Here is a 20618-nt window from a genome sequence, read left to right as displayed (position 1 = left end):
GGGACTTAGTAGGTAACTGTGAGTGTGTGTGTGTTCAGGGACACAGTCAAGCACTAGAAACAGTAAGAGGGTAATAGAGGCAAGATAAAATTAAGCTTCCAATTATACAGTACCTCAAACTTATTTTCAAATATTTTTCTTTCATTAATTCCCATTACAATAATTACAATAAGAATTCAGATATGGATCAGTGAAGGAAGTAACAGAGGAAATGTTAGGTTTGGTCTGGGCCTTAACTTACTTGAAAGGAGAAAGCAATGTGATGTGATCAGAAGTAAAACAACCTATAAATAGCTCTATTTTTAAAAATATTCATCACAATATTCATTTCAAAGTTATCAATAAAAATACTTTATAAGAATAGAATATTTAATATACAATAAATGAAAACATCTACAGAATTAAATCGTCTGCTTTTATCCCTTCATTAGCTACCCAGTACCGATAAGCTAAAGCCCTTCCTGCATGGCAGAGAAAAGCCTTTTGAGGCCAGGTACACACCAGTTTCATTTCCTGCCACACTTTTTTTTTGCCTCCACATCTCTGAAACATTCTTTCTACTTCTCCTTAAAAGGCTAAGTCTTCTCACACACGCTTCATATCTCAACACAAAATGTCACCTCCCCCAGGAAGCTTTGCCTAAAACCCACAGGTTGGTCTAAATGCCTGAACTTTATACTTCAAAGAGGAGGACTAGGAGGACCCCCGACAGACCTCTTTACCTCAACAAGTAACATGTTAGGCCGCAGTTCTCTTTAGTGTCTAAAGGGCAGCAACATTTACTTGTGAGTCTAAACTCCCATCATGGTGTCTGGCACCAGATAGTAATTTTTTTAATGTTTGATGAACTGAATTATAGGAATTATGAAATACAGCAACAAGAATTTTTAGGTGCATCTCGGATCTTCAAGGGTTTAGCAGAACTTGAGATCCATCTTGAAATTAATAGTATTGGAGCTTCAAGCAGCTTAGTCTCTGCTTAATCAATACTTGGCTAAATAAAATAAGAAATATTCTAAACTGCTATTAGAGAATTTAAATTCTAAACAGCATAGCCATAAAGCTTAGATAAATGGAGAAAATTATTTTTTCATATACTGTAATGTAATACCAACAATTTATTTCGTATTTACCTGTCTTTTCAGACTAAGTGGCCACATTTTTTTATGTGAATACCTATTTCAGCTAAGAATATCAATATTTTAAAAGCTACCTCATTCAGTAAATTCAGAAATTTGTCCTGGTAAGGACTGACCAATCTACATCATTGTGAAGAAAATTCAAAAGGCAACTGGTAACAATGCAAGGCACAAGATTACGGGGAAAGAACTCCTTTCTATGTCAGCATTTAATAGCTACCAGTTTTTCCTAGGAAACAGAGGAACTAGAGAGTTATTTATCTAGTGTCCATCAAAATAAAGTAAGAACTTTCTGCTAGGATGGCAGAAGACTCCATTTTTAAGCCACTGATTAGAAGTAAAGGGACAGGGATGAAGAGGATTTTTAATTTCAAGGAAGAGACTATATTCCTTTTACTAACTATATTCTAATAATAGGTTTTGTTGTTTTGTTTGTTTTTCAAGATTGAATAGGAAGTGTAAGTCAGGAATTTAATCCTGGAAATCACAAAAGGAAGCCAGCTGACTCTAGCCCAACCAGTCTAAGCACATACTACCCAAGGGCTGAAGTTCCAGGTAACGACCCCATGCCTGACTGTGTGCCATGACAGTAAAGCCCGGGGCTGTCTCTTCTACCTTCAGAAGGAAAAATTAAACCCTATAATGTGAACAGGACAGGAAGATGCTGAAAAACAGAAATACAGTGGACCAACAAATACATAGGGCTTGTCATTCATCAAATGGAAAATTAAGTTTCTATTGTAAAATAAAGTACTGTTTACACACCGTTCCACTGAAGTACCGTTTGTTCAGTAATCATTACAACACAAAATGGAATATGATCCTTTAAGGATTAAAGATGAAACTACCATCTCATTGTTAATATCAAAATTTTAAATGCTTAAAGTAGAACTATGCCCTCTTATGGTGGAGAAATTGCAAAGGGTCAGGGATGCACCAAAATACACTACAAATATTGAAAGAAATTGATTAGCTTAGATGTTTAAAGTAGCATTCCAGTTCAGGGTTAAATGTTATTGGAAAAAAGGGGGAAATAAAAGATATTTTTAAAAATTTAACAAAATATGTCTTGAAAATTACATCACAACATATTTAGACAAAAATATGTTTGTAATTTTATTTTTTTGTAACTTAATTTATAAGTACATCTGTTAATTGAAATATTCAAAGAAATATCCTTTAATATTAGTCTACCAGAGAATATAAGCTACTTAAAAATAAAATCCTTGAATTTTGTCATCACTATTACGGAAAACTATAGCAACTAAAACATTAAAGTTGTTCCAAGTGGAAAAGAAGTATATAAATGACTGTTAATGTTACTGATACAATCAATAGCCACAGAATGCAAAAGAATTCTTAAAAAACACAAGAATCAATCAAAATCTTTTAAAAGCAGTCAATCTAGCAGCACTATTCTTAGCTGCCAATTTTATATACAGGAAATATGCACTACAATATAATATGCATGCAATTTTGAGACAATTTTAGGATTTAGTGAAAGTGTCAGCAATTGATTTCCTTGATTCATGGGTTTTTAATTGGGTCTCTTGAGGACAACAGGCAATTTTTGATAAGGATATTCTCTCATAATTATCAAACAGTTTCAAAACAAAGCTTTTAAATGTTTACTTAACACAAGTAAAGCACTGCCAAATGCAAGCTTAAAAATAAAATTGTTTGATTAGAAACATGTCATAAAATGCCTTTATCTTTTTCAGAATTGTTATTAATGTGCTGACATAGTGACTAATTAGTCAAGGCTTGACTTTCCTAAAAACTGATTCTATCTTAACCAAATTGTAATTCACTATTCAGAGTCCAAAAGCAACTACCTACAACCATTCTGTCCACACACAAAAAAGAAAGACTTTCAAATGACTACACAAGTTTTACTTTCAAAACTTAAATATATTGCCATGTAAATATATTTCACTTCAATTTTTGATTCATAATTTAGAAAATGACCTAAAATGCATGTTATGCATCTCAAAAATAAGCAGATACTAATTCTGCTTATTAACATATTAGAAAAATTTTTTAAAAATGAAACATCTCACAGAAGGATAAAGAGGGAAGAAGAGAGGACTTAAATTAGAGCACTGCTTCTATGGACAACTTTTTCAAAAATACAAAGTTCTATGGGTAAATGGCTTAATACTTATAAAACAAACACTTTAGAAGTTGTTAAAAACTTACTTCTGGACAGTTCACTATAAAACTGTAAAATAGTGTATCCATGAGAAAATTGGCTTATTATATTTTCCTTTAATAAAGTTGTACTCGTGGGCTTATATTGCCAGGTTACATACCTAGGCCACCACTTGCCCAATCTTCCCTGCAGACCACGCTGTCTCAGCGCACACATTCCCAAAGATGAGAACTTAAAGGGGCCACGCCGCATCAAACATCTCTGCCAAGGTTCAGCATTTCACCGGTACCAGAGGTAAACATTACGTTGGCAAAACAGTGAATGCGATACACAGACCTAATAGTATTGAAATCTGATCAGTACCTGGTTGGATTTTTAAATGTATTTTTTTAATTTTAATTTGCAAGTTTGCGTCCGAGTGTCTCTTAGTCCCATCACAGACCGAGGAAGAAAACGATCAGCTACCAGCTGCCATAAAGTCTCTTTCAACTTTGTCTCTACTAATCCCTCCACGGGAATTCAAATGAAGCGCTTTTCCCTACATAATAAAACCAAGAGCTGGATAAACTTCAATACTGTAACCATGACGTAGTTGTATAGTTTGAGGATGACTCGTCTACACTTAAGTGATTTACACGGCATCAAAATAATATCAGATCGCTGAACATTACTGAAACAACTGCAATTCGTCTGCTCCATTCAGTGACTTTAAGACACTGTTCACAAGCAGTTACCGAAAATGCCCCACGAGATGAGCACCAAACTTTCTCGAGACCAAAGGCAGCTGTGAGCAGAACGTGTCCACCAGTCCAGAGGTGAATACGTCCTGTGCCCACAACACAGCTGTGAACTCGGGAGGGACAGGAAGGACCACATCGACGCAACGTGGAAGGGGCGCGAGTGAGCGGGTCGCGCAGGGAGCCCCCGCGGGACGCCACCCCGGAGAGCCCAGGCGAGCCAGGCGACCGCGCGCACACGCAAGACACGCTGAGTGGGGGGTTGGGAGGACCACCGGCCGTCCTCGCCCCGAACCCGAGGGAACTCGCGAAGCAGGACTCCGGCCGGAGAGCAGAGACGGGCCCCGGGCAGTCGGACCACCTATTGCGAGGCAGAGTCCCAACCCACCTCCACTAGGCTGACGGTCGGAGTTCTGGGGAGACCCTTAATTCGCCCACACTGCCTGTATCCCTCCTCGGGACCCCTCCCACGTTTGGGGTCTCCGTATCCAGGGTAAAAGGGGCGGGTTCACGGGTTCAGAATCGCAGCCCCGAGCCTACCCCACCAGTCGCGGCAGGACCGCGGTCGCGCGAATCGGAAGACACTGACCGCTCGGGCCACAGGAGGTTCTCTCGGGGCTGCCCCCCTCCAAGGGGGCTCCCGTCCAGCCACACGCCGGTGGCCACCACAGGACTTGTTCTCCAGCTCTAGCCCAGTGAGGCGCCAGGTAGCTCCGAGCGTGGCAGGACCCACTTTTACTCTTCTGGACAACGGCCAACAGCAGTGACCTGTTTCCCTGTGAGGTGGCTCCCGGCGACGGCAGCAGAGACGGTGACCGGAGATTACAGTTGAGGTTTGAAAACTGCAGCCGCGTTGCGGGGCAGGGCTGTATGCTAGGACCCACCCCCTCGGCCGGGAGAGCCAATCCGAGAGCGCACGGAGGGCGGGGCTGTCACGTGACGGGTGGGGCGGGGCGCCGGCCAGTGGCGCGTGCTGCGGGGCTGGAGGGGCCCCAGAGCGGTGAGAGGGTGTGGCCCGCGCGGGGCGGGCCAGAGGCTGGGCGGAGCTGCGGAGCAGGTGGGGACGCCGGGCTAATTGCGGCCAGGGAGGGGTGAGACCAGCGCTGCCAGGGCTGAGCGCAGGGCTGTAACCTTAACTGGGTGCACCATTACCTGCCTTCAGAGTGGTCAGCCCACGAGGCGTGAATATCTGCAGATCGGGAAGAGGAAGAAGTAAAGTTACTCCCAGCTGCTCGGTCATTCCCAAACTTCTGTGTCTACCAAAGACTTGTTTTCTAACTCTTCCTAGTCATGTTTTCTATGGCTTGAACCCATTCCGCAAGTGGAGCCCCAGGTTGCTACAACTTGGCAGGCATCAGCATCACTTGGGATTTTATGGAGCCTGAGCGCCACCACTAAAGTTCGCTTGAGGAAATGGAGTCCTGAGGCATAGCTGAGAGCAGTGTAAAGGAGAGTCCCCCTAGGATGAATTGCTGATTTTGCATATAGGATGCTAAGGGAAAAGATGAAAGCGCACAGCACCTGCTCAGGATTTGTTATCCCTTGAAGAGAATGAAAAGGTTGAACGTTCTCTGCAAGACACCATTGAATGTTTAAAAATATATATAATGTAGGATTGGTTGCCGAGTATATTTACAGTAATTGTCGAAGATTACTGGGAAAATATATTGGGAGAGGAAAAGTTCTGTTTTGAAATGCTGTAACATTTAGTCAACATTTAAAAAAAAATTTTTTTTAACGTTATTTATTTATTTATTTATTTTTTTTTTTTTAACGTTTATTTATTTTTGAGACAGAGAGAGACAGAGCATGAACGGGGGAGGGTCAGAGAGAGGGAGACACAGAATCTGAAACAGGCTCCAGGCTCCGAGCTGTCAGCACAGAGCCCGACGCGGGGCACGAACCCACGGACCGTGAGATCATGACCTGAGCCGAAGTCGGCCGCTTAACCGACTGAGCCACCCAGGCGCCCCTAACGTTATTTATTTTTGAGAGACAGAGAAGAAGTGAGAGAGGGGCAGAGAAAGAAGGAGACACAGAATCCGAAGCAGGTTCCAGGCTCTGAGCTTTCAGCACAGAGCCTGAGGCAGGGCTTGAACCCACAAACCATGAGATCATGACCTGAGCCAAAGTCAGAAGTTTAACTGACTGAGCCACCCAGGCGCCCCGAGTCAACACTTAAAGAGGAGGTTTTCTTCTATCCCAGTAGGCCAAGCAAATTCTGATCAAGCCATTTCTTTGCTCTTCATGCTGTATTTTTCTTAAGATAAATGCATAAAATGCCTCATAATCATTTAATGAAGTTTGTTGTTACTTAACTGACTCATCACAGTTTAATGTGCTTATTCTCTAAGCCTCTCGCTTGGAGAATACTTCCATCTAGTTTCTTGTTAACAACTGAACTGACTAAAGAACTCTACAGTTATGATGGAAGCAAGCAAACTAACTGAAAGCTGCATGGTGAAATGCACTTTTTAGCTATCATCATCTAAGAGTCCACAAACCGGTAAGACTGTTCCTATCTTTTCTTTTATGAGCACTGGGGCAGTACCCCAGAGGTCTGAGTACCAGCACTGGAACCAGTAATCTCTGGGAATCACGGGACTACATCATTGTGGTGATTTTTGGTGTGTGTGTAACGCTAGACCTCCTCAAGTCTAACATTTGATCATTCGCCAGCTCTTATTCTCCTCACACTCAATCTGCCTTCTCCTCTTGTCAGTAAAGCCAGTCCCACATCACCTCACACCTAAAGGCAGACCTTTCTCCCTCCATCACTGCTTTAAATCAACCCTCCTTGCATTCACAAGCCCTAGGCTCCAACCAATCAACTTCTAGAAGATCTTTGCGTACCTTGCATTTCCAGCCTCTGCCGTAGCTCTAGACTTTCACCATCATCCTCATCAGCACCTGTTCATCAGTTTCCAACTTTGAGAAGGTTATCCTCTCCAGAAATCGGAAATCTTTACTGATTTCTCCTTTCCACTCCCAGCTTGATCACCTCTTTGCCTTATGTTGCGCACATTGTACTCATCCCATGTTTCTCTTATGCCCCTAAATAGATTGTTAACCCTTGTGCCTGATGTCAGATTTGCCGGCCAGGATTTAGCATATTATGCCAAGGATGTTCTACCCGAGTTGCTTGGCCTCAGGAACTATGGTTCAGGTAACAAGGAATTGCTGGTGCAGAGGAGCAGACTAGACCATCTGTGCCTTGCAATAAAATTCAGGAGTCAATATGTCCCTCCATTCAACCTAATTTACCTAAAGTCATTCACAACCTTGTCAAAGGTGCACATCTTGCTCTCATTCCTTTGAGTAGGAAATCCTCTTGTGACCTAATGGTCATTTTGTGGTCATTGCCTCTGACCACAGAGTTCATTAAGTTGATCCTCGAATGCCACATACTGACCAGAGATAATGGTTACTATATGGGCTGACTGTGTACCTGCCAAATTCGTATGTTGAAGTCCTAACCCCCAGTACCTCAGAATGTGACTATATTTGGAGATAAGGCCTTTAAGGAGATAATTAAAGCAAAATGAGATTATATAGGTAAGTGTTACCTAAGATGAAGAGATCATACCATCAACAAAATGAAAAGGCAGTCTACTGAAATGGGAGAATATTTGCAAATCATTCTCTGGCAAGGTGCTAACATTCAAAATATATAAAGAGCTCATACAACTTCATAGCAAAAAAACAAACAATCTGATTTTAAAATGGGTAGTAGAACTGAATAGACATTTCCCAAAGGAGTCATACAGGTGGCCAACAGGTACATGAAAGGATGCTCAACATCATTCATCATCAGGGAGGTGTAAATCAAAACCACGAGAAGATGTCACCTCATACCTGTCAGAATGGTGATTATCAAAAAGACAAAAAAATTAATAATAACAAGCGTTGGTGAGGATGTGGAAAAAAGGGTACTCGTGCACTGGAAGTAAGAATGTAAATTGGTGCAGCCACTAGGGAAGAGTATGGCGGTTCATCAAAAAAATTAAAATATAACTAGTATATATCCAGTAATTCCACGTCTGCATATTTGCCCAAAGAAAACGAAGACATCAACTCTAAAAGATATATGCATTCCCGTGTCCGTTGCAGCATTATTTACAGTAGCCAAGATATGGAAACACCTAAATGTTCATCAATGGATGCATGGATAAAGAAATTGTGGTATGTATACAAGGTAATATTATTGAGCCATTAAAGGAAATGAAACCTTGCCATTTGCAACAATGTAGATAGGCCTCAAGGTGAAATAAATGCTAAGTGAAATAAGTCAGGCAGAGAAAGGTGAATACCATACGACCTCACTTATATGGAATTAAAAGCAAAACAAAAGAAAAAAAAATCAAGCTCATAGATAAAGAACAGATTGGTGGTTGCCAGAGATGAGGGGTGAGAGATGGGAGTAATGGGTGAAGGGGGTCAAAGGGTACAGACTTCCTGTTATAAAATAATTAAGTCATGGGGATATAATATACAGCATGGGAACTACAGTTAATAATACTGTACTGCATATTTGAATGCTGCTAAGAAAACAGATCGTAAAGTTCTCATCACTAGGAAAAAATGTGTTTTTAACGATGATGGATGTAACTAGATTTATTGTGATTATTTTGCAATGTATAAAATATTAAATCATTATGTTGTATATCCATAACTAATATAATATTATGTCTGTAAATTATGTCTTGATTTAAAAAATAATTTTAAAAAGAGATTGCAACACAGCCTAAGGGCTGACCATGTGAGGACACAGTGAGAAGACAGTCATCTGCGAGCCAAGGGGAGAGACCTCAGAAGAAACTAAACCTGCTGACACCTTGATCTTGGACTTCTCACCTGCAGAACTGTGAGAAAATAAATTTCTGTTGTTTAAGCCATGTCTTCTGAGGTATTTGTTATGACAGCTCCAGCAGACTAACACAGTGGTCCTTTCCAGTCACTGCAAATGAGTCACTGTATGTGACCAGAGGTGGTGGTCCTTTCTATTCATGCCACAATGTTCATCATATTGTGCCCAGGGAAAGTAACCCTCCCCAGTCACAGCAGGTCTGTCACCACATGCTGAACATATACTGACTGGGGATATCTGGACACATCCTCCCTGATAGTGCATTTATTCTTTACAGATGCAGAGGAGGGTTGAATTTAACACAGCCAGGAAGGCCCAAATTCAAAACTCCTGTCATTAACGTATGCTCCTTCTGAAGAAAGCCTTACCGGTTATTTTTGTGTCAAGATCTTACAGTTTAATCCATGTGGAAGGAACAAAACAGACACTGCTACTTGTCTTCAACTGAATAAACTAGAAAATTGTGGCCAGGCTAAAGGCAGCCAGACACAGGGGCAGGGGCAGGAAGCAATGGCCTCTGAAGGAGGTTGGCTCAAACCTCCACCCAACAGGGGTATTCGGGCTGAATGGACACAGACTAGTCCAGGTAGAGGGAGGAGTACTGGGTATACTTAGATGGATAGTCACAGTGCTTTATCCATGGTGCCTATAGGTCATCCCAATTTTGGAAGCACTGGGGACCCCAGAGTCCCCACATCCCCTGGCTCTCTTAAAACAAACCCAGTTAGCAAAGGTAATTGGGGCAAGTCTTTCCTGATGAGAGTAATGAGTCAGAACGGGACAGATGTCTTCCTCAAAGGGTTATACTATTCTTTTCTCCAAAGCACCTGTCACTGACTAGGATCTAGGTTGCCAATCAAACCACCCCCACACCACAGTTTATAGAGTATGAACTTCCAAAACCATCCAAAAGAAATAGCATGCAAGCCACCTATGTCATTTCAAAAGTTCTAGTAGTCACATTAAAAAAATCAGAATCACAGGTGAAATAAATTTTAATAATATACTTCACTTAAGCCAGTATATCCAAAATGTTGTCATTTCAACATATAATCGATACAAAATTATTAGTGAGATATTTTACATCCTTTTTTCATATTGTCTTAAGTCTGGCCTATTTTACATTTACCACACATTCCAATTCAGATGCTAAATTTCCATTGTATTTAGACTGCACAAAATTTACTGTTGAGAAAGAAAAATCACATCCCTATATTGTTTCAAACATAAAAGTTTTCAGTAACTAAATGCAGTATCCACTTCTTAATTTCAATTTAATCAAAATGAAATAAAATTGTGATTTAGTCACACCAGCCCTATTTCAAGTGCTCCATAGCCACTTGTGGTTGGTGGCTACTGTATTGGACAGCACAGGTCCACAGGGCTAGAAATGTGGCTTCTAATTGCTTCTAAACCTCAAAATGTTTAATGTAGCCCCAGCACAATGGAGGTGCTCAGTAATCATAGCATTACAGCAGTTTGAAATTTCAAAAATCGGTAAGGCTCGGTAGCCCAATTCCCTTGTTTTAGGAAGGAGTCAACCCAGAATGACGGAAATTAAGGCACTAGCAAAAGATCACACAACTGAACTAGTCGGTGCATATCTGGATAAGAATCTAGGTCTCCCGATTCTTAGTCCTGAGGTCTATGTCATTACATCAGACTTACGGGAAAAACAACAACAACTCAACAGATATTTCTTTTCTCAACGGATTTTTAAACGTATTTGAATAATCACTTGAATGACATGGACAAAGAAAAATGTACTTATAACCTAGTTGTACGTGCTAACCTGATAAAGGCAGTGTTTTCCAGAATATGCAAGGTCTCCTTCCACTTGGTCTGGGGTCTAGGTGATTTAATCTGCAGTGTCTCTTACCTTGGCCTGTCACCACTCAGAGCTGCCTCACTGCACATCTATCTTGCCCTCCCCCAGAGCATCCGGCCACATTTTTCTGTCTGCAGCTGTCCTCTCCCAGCTGTCTACCACAATTTGTTTGAGGTTGTGCTCCAGCGACTCCTTTATATTTGCAAATCAAAGTATTCAGTAGAAACTGCAGCAGAGTTGTAGAAAAGCTGCTACCCGCTACCCGTGAATCGAACCCCGAGGTCCTGCCTCATGAAAGCTATGAGAGAGAGGATGTATGTGTGGCTAAATGTGTGGCATCAGACAGCCCTACATTCGTGTCTCAGTTCTGCCCAATTCCAGTTGTGTGACTTTGGGCAACCCTCAGTTTCCTCATCTGTAAAGTGAAGATAATAATAATAGCTACTTCTATGAGATTTAAATATGGTAGTGTACCCAGCACATTTCCCGACAAGGGTAAGCCATGCAAGCAATTGTTATTTTCCAGTGGTCTGCAGGCTCTCTGAGGAGGAGCGCAGATATCTGGCTTACTACTGCACCTTGTGACTAGCCAAATGCTTGAGACATAGTAGGTCCTAAATGAATATTTGTCTAATGAGTTCATAAGATGCTTATGATTTCCCTCAACTCTTATGATTGATGCTAAGAGAGATGATTGGGGAAGAATTATGGTAAAGTCACTGATAAGGAAAGGGGAGGGGGAGGGAACTGCTTCCACCTTCCAATTCCACCTGGTAGAGGCACCCAGGTTCAAAATGAAGCTGTAAGGTCAACAACTGTTGACGTCCAGGGCTGTGTGCAATAAGGAAATTAGAGTCACTGGTATTTATAAGAAAGTAGATACTGAGTAGAACAAAGAAATAGTAAAGTAAGAAATAGCAAAGCTACACTAGGGCAGCCTTCTTACAACAGGTAGTAACAGGTATAGGTTAGGCAGAGCCAACTTTTAACCTCCACCAACTCCCTCCTTGGGAAGGATCCTTGCCTCAACCGGCTTAAGGTGACAGCATGAGCATTGAGAGGCCAATCTACTCCACTAGCTGAGTGCTTTCATTGCACAAAAGTGTTGGTAATTTGGGAAATGGTGATATTAATGATTATTACAACACCCCTAACCCGGAGAATATTCAAAGCATCCTTGAGTTTTTTCTATAGGTAGCCTTACCTTTAGATATATAGAATAGTGTTTCATAGCTTCATTTTTACAAAAAGAGATGTTAAGTATAGAGTTGTTTAGAAACCCTGTAAAGGGCCCATATTATGAGAAAGGGGGGTCTGTAATTTACTAGCTGTGAGAGCTTGAGAAGGTTAAAATATCTCCATGCCTCTTTTGTTTTTTCATCTGTAAAATGGAAATGATAATATATTTACCCCATAGAGTAAGAATAGCAGTAGCTCATGAACGCTGAGCCAGGCATTGTTCTAAATGTGTGGTTTGTGTTAACTCATTTAATCCTCACAGTCCCATGAGTAAAGTGCTATATTTTCCTCCTTTAAAGAAGGAAAAAAAAAAAAAACCTAAGGGACAGAGAAGTTATATACTTCCCCACAATAATCTGAATTACTAGTGGAGTAGTAACTAGTGGAACCAGGATTCAAGCTCATCCTCTACCATATGGATATATACTACTGTGGATATTTAATAACTATAGCTATCAACAACAGAGTAGAGGGTCTTGGGTGTTTAATTCACCTTAGCTCCTGGAGCCCCTGATCTTTTCATCTTTATGTTTCCTCTCACAACTACCATTCCAAAATTTCTCCATTTAAAAAGTAACTTTACAAATATATAACGAATGCAAGAGGAAGGGGTTAGAATGCTCCATGTGCCAGTGGATTCAAGTTACAGACATTGGTATGAACAAATGTTTAACTTAATATACATGCAAATGTTTACATATAGAAATATTTATGGATATGTATAGACATGTGTCAGAGCATATAAAAGCAATGACAATAGCAATCAGCACACCTACCACTCAGGCCTTGGTTTCTAATTCCATTCTCCAATAAAAGGAACCAAAGCTCCTTGGAGAAGTTGATGCTTCTAGGACTGGAGGAGGAAACATATGGATGGGCCTGGAACATTGTGTAGTGCCATGAAGAAGGAAATTCCAACAAACAAATAAAACCACCATACAGTGATGGGGGTATGTCAAAGGCACCCAGGAGCCAACTGGAAGAGCTCCCAATGGCCAAAGCTGGGACAATTTGGGCCATGTTAAATAAATAAAGTAATATTGGATTTTAACCCAAAGTACAACATAGATGTGCATGAGTACATAATAATATAAAGAAATTGAATAAATAAATAAGAAAAACAAATCCTTCCTGCAGAAGAATTATGAATAATTTATATAGCTACTCTTCAAAGCTGGTAGACTGTAACTCCCTTCCCCTTAAATGTGGGCTATGCATACTGACTTTCTTCCAAAAAGTACAGTGTGGAAAGAGGGGGCAGGGGGAGAGGGGAGTAACTTTACAGTGAAAAACTTCTGACAGCCAGGTGACATTCACCCACCTCAAGCCAGGTGATCAAGGTTAACAAATAATCACAAGTCATATTGATAACACCTACCCTTATTATGACACTTTGCCTCTGTGGTCTTTCTCCTTAAAACCCAAAACCCTAGTTCACCCATGAACATCAGACAAATTCCAGTTGAGGGACATCCTACAAAATACCTGACCTGTACGCCTCAGAACTGTCAAGGTCACCAAAAACAAGGAAAGTCTGAGAAATAGTCACAATCAAGTGGAGCCTAAGGCATTGTGATGAACATTGTGGTATCCTGGAACAGAAAAATGACATTGAACAACAACTAAGGAAATCTGACTAAAGCATGAACTACATAAAGTAGTTAACAATATGAATTAGTATCAGTTCATTAATTATAACAAATATACCCTATTAATAATTAAGATACTGTAGGGGAAACTGGTTGTGGGGTCTTTGCAATAATTCGGTACAAAGACAATTGTATTGTCTTTGCAATAATTCTGTAAATCTAAACTGTCCTAAAATAAAAAGGTTTAGAAGAATGAATGACTCTGCCATTGCTTAAAATATCTATATTTAGGGTTATAGAATAAGAAAATAAAGCTGGAAATAATCTTTGAGATCAAAGGAGAGGATAAACTCCATAAAATAACTAAAATACAGTCCAGCCATTATTTTTGCAGTCTATTCAGAGTATTATTATATTAGTAATTTGGTGCAGGCCCAATCCTGTCAACCTCTGAGCAAAATTTCCAACTCTTGGACAAAAATATATGTGACAGGAATGCAGAAAGGGATCCAAAGAATTGTGCGTGTCAATATAGTATATACCATCTAATTTCAATCACAAATTGAATCTTTCATCTAACAAGTCTCAAACTGTGGTAGGGAGTTTTTATAAGTCAAAATTATTTTTATAACAATACTAAGATATTTACCCTTTTCACTCTTATTCTCTCACAAATGTATGATTCAGTTTTCCTGAGACTATAGAGTGTGTGATATAACAACAGGTTAATGTAGAAGCAGATATGTTCTCATATTTGCCCATATCCAACTGTTTTCCAGAAATTAGATTGCAACAATATAGAATCACCCTGTATCATTTTCTTTTCTTTGTTTAATACAGCCATTTTTCATCAAACATGTTATTTATGTTAACATGTAATTGTTGTTATTTTAAATGAATCAATAAGTATTTTTTAAATTTCTCTTTTAATTTCTGACATGATAGATATCAGATATATAGATATAACCTACATAAATAAAAATTCCTTAAGGTACTTACTAATTTCTAAGTATAGAACGTTTGAGAACTAGAAAGATTGAGAATTACTGGTCTAATCATAGGGACTAGTTTACTCTTTTGGCTTTGGGACATTTGTCATTCCATGGACACACGGTATCTTAACCCCTCCAGTGTTATGAGAATTCCTCACGTCTTGAGTCTGTGGAAGTAAAAGCTCCAAGTAGTCACGTTCCCAGCCCTCGCTTGCAGCTGGGGCAGGAGCAGTGACCCTAGGTTCCATCAGCCGCCTGTATACACTTGAGCCTCAATCTGGAGCAAGGGAGGCTGGGCCCAGAAACAACTCTGTCACAGAGCAGAAGTGGCAGGTACATCAGGTCCTGGAAGTGGTAGTTCTTGTGGCCTCTCCTTTAGCCAATGTTAGTGGTGCCAGCCGCACAAATTGCCACCTAGAATCCCATCTGGCGGCAGAAATGGTGTCTTCACCTGGAAAATCTGTGGATCACCTGAGAGATCCATGGACATGATCTTGGATATTGTTCTGGTTATCTTGTCCTGACTCTGGTTCTCCAGCCTAGATCTCTCTTCTATGAGCCACACAATATCCTTTAAGTATGTTCCTTTGCAGCTTCAACCATCCAGAGTGGCTTAATTGCTTGCAGTTAATAACTCTGACATAACATACCAAAAATTGGTTTCTCTTAAACAGATTTTTTTTAAGGTTTATTCATTTATTTTGAGAGAGAGAGAGAGAGTGAGCGAGCACACACAGAAGTGGGGGAGGGCAGGGAGACGGGGAGAGAGAGTAATCCTAAGTAGGCTCTGCGTTGTCAGTGCGAGCCCCAAACGGGACTTGAACCCATGAACCGTGAGATCATGATCTGCACTGAAATCAAGAGTCGGACATTTAACCTCCTGAGCCACGCAGGCATCCTCCAAAAATTGGTTCCTGAGTTCTATAGTTATATATCTTGACTTGTTTTAATATCAGCGTTTCCAGAATTCCACAAAATAAACCATGGCTAAGAAAAAGTGAAACTTGCCTATGCTTTATCTGCTATAGAAAATAAGTAACTACATATATAAATTGAAATGCTTAGCATTTGGAAAGATGAGAAAAAAATGTTGGCCTTCTACTCTAGCTATAAACTTTTACCTGGATTTTAGAATTGTGATCCAACTTCTAACCAGCAGAGTGTAGGATTTTCATTGTGTGACTTCCCAGGTTATGCAATTTCTATAAAATGGGTAAGAGGCTCTGAAGAGACTGACTGATGACGCCATGCCATGTGCTTAGTTCATTATAAATCATTTCAAGTACCGCCAGCCATTCTGAGCCAATCAAAACAGAAATGTTCTAACACATTTGAGAGTATCTTGTTTTACAGAGTGCTTTAAAAAGACATGAACAGCACACAAGATTTCAAATGTACCAAATTATCCAGAAAGGATTTTGGAACTGATTCCTATGAGGTTACTTTTCATTATTATTTAATGTGATATATAAAATATAATGCTTTTCTATTTGAGTTCCTAGGGCCTGGAATGGTTTTGCCTTCTACAATTTTGCAAGCAAATTTTAAAATATTTTATTCCGGTCATTTTTTTCCTAGACTTCAAAGGTGAAAAGTATGTGGGCCAGATAGGCCCTTTAGATCTTCCCATTTCATGATAACTCAGGTTATTAGGGACCTCAATTAACTTTGACTAGAAAAAGTATCTTCTTCTACAGCTGAAATGCTACCTCAGATAAGGATCCTTTGAAATCCAGGAAAAACATACAAGGAAAGCATCCTATCCTTTTTCCCTCTCATGCTCCTTGATTGTCAGGGTTTAAGTTTAGGCGTTCTTGGATCTGGATTCTGATATCTCCACAGTTCACTTCTCCGAGAAAAGTTTTGTTTATAGGAGAAGTCAACAGAAAAGCATATATCAGCACACTCTACCTTGGAAACAGGTTGAGAAATAAGAAAGCAGGCACATGTAATAACCAATGAAAACCTACTTTTTTGCAAGCCTAAAATGGGGGTACATCTTTTGAAATATGAGAGGTTGGTTGTTTTTTTCACACTTTGCAGATGATTATCTTGGTGTACTTGAGAGAAGCTGCACAGGCATAAAATCATTTGTCTTTGTGTCTTCCTGTCTCTCACCCAGAGTATTTGTCTTTTTTTCTACTTGCTAAGAACAGGAAATTGCAGAAATAAAGATTTAATCAGTTCCCATTTCTTCAGTGAGTCTTGCTTGGTTTAACCCAGGTCAACGGCGCATTTAGATTTGCCCAAATAAATCATGCAATTTATCAGAATAGACTAGTTTTGTATAGTTTTTTAATTATCTTTTAATCTTCCAGACCTTAAATTCTTCTCACTATGAAGATTATCTCTGAGGAGGTTGCTCTTTCATAGTAAAAATAGGCAATACCTTTGAGGCACTTTCCATTACTAATTGACCTAGATAAGTCCCCTTATAGTAACTCAGTCCCGAGCAGGTTCTAGGTCAGGCTCGTATGCTGAGTGTGGCACAGACTATATTAATATTAATAGCACCTGAAGTCTGTATAGCATTTTAGTTAACACGGACCTTCCACATGCTATATTTTATCTGAGCCTCAACAATCCTGAGGTTCCCATGCACAAGGCTAGAGTTATCCCACTGTACAAATGAGAAAAAAGATTCTGAGAATGACTTTTCCAGCTGAGGTCAGTGTTCAGTCTAGAAGTGAAGATTGTAGGCCCTTCCAGGCTACCCCTAAGAGAGAGAACTATCCAAGGAGCAAAATTATCTGACCTACTTTCTCTCCTCTGCAACCCCCAACTCTTTCTCTGAGACATTATAGGAGGCCCTACCATAGAGCAAGCATGGACAACAGGGAAGAAAGGAGGATGTAATTTGTCAGGAGGGCCCAAAGTCCAGATGGCAAGCCAGGCTGAACCCCACGGCTATTTTACCTGCAGCCCCATACAGCACTGGGAGCCCTAATATCACCCCAAAACTTAGTGTTCCTGTATTCCCAACTTGCTGAGCCATGCTCCCTTTCCACTACTGCCCTGGATTGCCTGGGCAGTTTGGGGTGGGGAATTAGGAAAGTCGAGAATGACTTACCAGAATAATAAGATTTAGCCTAGAACGAAGAACTCCAAATCAATAGCCAAGGTTGCCAGAAGATATTTAAGAGAAAGGAGTGCACCTGTTTACAAAAGCTGACATTTCTGTAGTGAGACTACACAAGCACAAAGGCTTAAAGTGTTCGTAGTGAAGTGACAGGAATATTTTAAATAAAGCATACTAATACGTTTTCAGGCAAGATGCTATGTATGTGTCACTTTATTCAATTCTTGAAACACAACCTTGAGATAGCCTTTACTATTCCTGTTTCTCAGATGAGGAAACTCAGGTTCAGAGAATTTAAGTGGCCTGCTTGAGGTCACACACTTAGAAGCGGAGACAGAATTCGAACTCAGACAACAAATCCCATGTCCTTTTCAGTATACTGCACTACATCCTAAGTTGTAGTTTACCTGTTCTCATTTCTTATTTCCTCATATGTCCTATCTCCATAACCCATTATACAAATGAGTTTGTATTACTATAGCAGAAAGCTGCTTCTCTGGTAGTCTAACTTCTAAGGAACAGGAACTATGCAGAAAACTCTTTCTGAGAAGCAGAACAGATGTTGCAGCAGGCGTTCACAGGTGAGAAGATCCTCTTTGGCGTTGCTTATGTCTTTTATGTATACTATGTAATTATTTCGGATGTTATAAGACTTCAATGACAGGATACTGCAGGAGCTTTCCCTCTGATCTTCCAATGACTGGTTGCTCTTGCACCTTCAATTCTCACTTCAGATGTTACATCCTCCGAGAGGCTTTCTGTGTCCATCGCTGCCCCTGTTCTTTATAGCACTTTTCATCATCATTAGTAATGATGGATTTATTTGTTTACAATGCTTGTCTTCCCCATGAGATTATAAATTCCCAAAGACAGGAACTACATCTGCTTTTTCACCAGTTTCCCCAGCACCTATCATGGTGCCTAGCACAAGTAGCAACTCAATAAGTGTCGATGGGATGGATGGATGATTGGATGGATGGATGGATGGATGGATGGAGGGGTGAGTGAGTCATTCCCAGAAGAGTTTCCAAAGGGATCTAAGGAAATAGGTGATTTGGTAATCGGATTTAGGAAAGGTTGGGTTAAGTTTTGGGTTAGGATAGGTCAGTCTCCTTTCCCTAAAATAGGCCTGAGATCTGATGGCTTCCTAAAGACAATATTTAGAACGGTGCTGCCAATCAGCCAGGACAGAAGAGGAAAGGGAAGTAAATATACTAAGAACTTACCAAGTACAAAGCAATGTGTTAGATTCACATTATCTTACGTAAGGTAAAAAGCACCGCATGAGAAAGAAATTACCCCTACCTCACAAATGAAAAAAGTGAGACTCACGCTGGTGAAGTTGCCCAAGGCCATGCAACAAGTAAATGGTAGAGCCGGAATATGGAGATAGATTAGTCATATTTCAAAGACCATGTTTTAAGCAAATTCACTTTTATTTTTTTAATTTTTAACTTCAGTTATTTATTTTAAGAGAGAGAGAGAGAAAGAGAGAGAGAGAGAGAGCAGGGGAGGAGCAGAGAGAGAGGGAGAGAGAGAGAATCCCAAGAGAAATGAAGGGCTCAAACTCGCAAACTGCGAGATCATGACCTGCACAGAAACCAAGAGTCAGATAGATGCTGAATCAACTGAGCCACCCAGGTGCCCCATCAAGCAAATTCACTTAAAAATTTTTTGTTTATGAAAACAAAATGTTGGCCTATAACTTACATTTAAGAACTTCTCATATTTTAAGTATATAGCTAGATAAAATCTAACATACATCCTTATACACGTCTTTGTAACCACCATCCAGATGAAGAAATGGGACATTTTTAGAAGAAATGGGAACCAGAGGTTTCTCTGCACTTCTTTTCAGTCAATATTTCCATCATTTTGTCTTCTACCATTATTTTGACTTCTGTCATGACAGGCTCACATCTCACTATATGCCTTCTTTTGTATTGGGCTTCTTTTGTCTACAAGATTCATCTGTGTGGCTTGTGGCAGTAATTGATTCTTTTTCATCTTTAAGTTGTATTCCAATGTATTCATATAATCACAATTTATTTATTTATTCTAATGTTAAGGGATATTTGCATTATTTCTAGTGTTATTAATAAAGTGCTACGTATATTCTCAAAAGTGTGTTTTGGTGGACATAGGCACTCATTTTTGTTGGGTATACACTCAGAAGTGAAACTGCTGGTCATAGCTATTTATATGTTTAATTTTGGTCAATTCTGTTGCTTTTTCAAAGTGGTTACATCAATTTACATTTGTACCTGCAATGCAAAGAATTCCCCGTGCTCTATCCTTGCCAACTCTTGCTATCATCGGTCCTTTTAATTTTAGCCACTCTGGTGGAGGAAGGCCATGTTTTTATAAACTGTACCTTGGTGCCTTAGCATGTGGGGACATGAACCCTCAGAAAAGGGAAGACCAAGAGCTGGTCTCTGCTTCTTGGATAAAGCTGACACGCTACTATCCCCAGGTTTCTAGTATCACAGGAAAATGTGGCTCTCATGTCTGGACACACAATGGGTGAAGAAGTGGGGTCTCCTCAGAGGCTAGAACAGACTCTAACAACTGTCTCATGAATGTGATTGAGACAAATGGACCCACTGAGAGAGAAATGGGCCACAGCAAAGGGAGACACTTTGATCGCTTTGGTGAGAGCCACAGGAACCTCCAGCAGAGCAGTTAATAGGCGTCATCAAAGCCAGTCTACCTTTTCAACACCAGAGCAGGACTCTTTTAGGTATGAAAGTGCCCACCTCACATAGGAGGTCAAGATACCAGAAAATTTCTCCCACAAGTCATCATTTTTTGAGCGCTTTCTATATGCCAGATATAGTGCTTCATGCTTTATAGAATGCAGTAGTTAGGACTGTTGGGCTGTAAATAACAGACTACAACCTGATTATTAATAAAAATGATTTAAAAAGATAGTTATTTATTCAGAGATTGCCCCTCTCTTCATGTGGGTGTTAAATTTTATTCCATTTTATATAATA

At 40.1% G+C, this 20618-nt stretch overlaps 1 protein-coding gene across 4 annotated transcripts in view; it reads right to left on the bottom strand.

Moving 5' to 3' along the window:
• The window catches only part of STK17B (serine/threonine kinase 17b), a 31686-nt gene extending 26807 nt beyond the window's left edge, over positions 1-4879 (bottom strand). The window contains exons 1-2 of one of the 4 annotated variants that reach the window (XM_078451062.2): positions 4574-4879; positions 3452-3627 (exon numbers count right to left, since the gene is read on the bottom strand). The gene's annotated coding sequence lies outside the window, so the exon portion shown is untranslated. The remainder of the gene's footprint in view (positions 1-3451; positions 3628-4573) is intronic. The other 3 variants (XM_060622746.3, XM_060622744.3, XM_060622745.3) reach the window with 3 other exon arrangements.
• Between the last annotated feature and the right edge of the window lie 15739 nt (positions 4880-20618).

Source organism: Panthera onca, chromosome C1, assembly GCF_046562875.1.
Source record: "Panthera onca isolate mPanOnc1 chromosome C1, mPanOnc1 haplotype 2, whole genome shotgun sequence".
NCBI classification, from domain to species: Eukaryota; Metazoa; Chordata; class Mammalia; order Carnivora; family Felidae; genus Panthera; species Panthera onca.
This window is presented reverse-complemented; position numbering and strand designations above follow the sequence as displayed.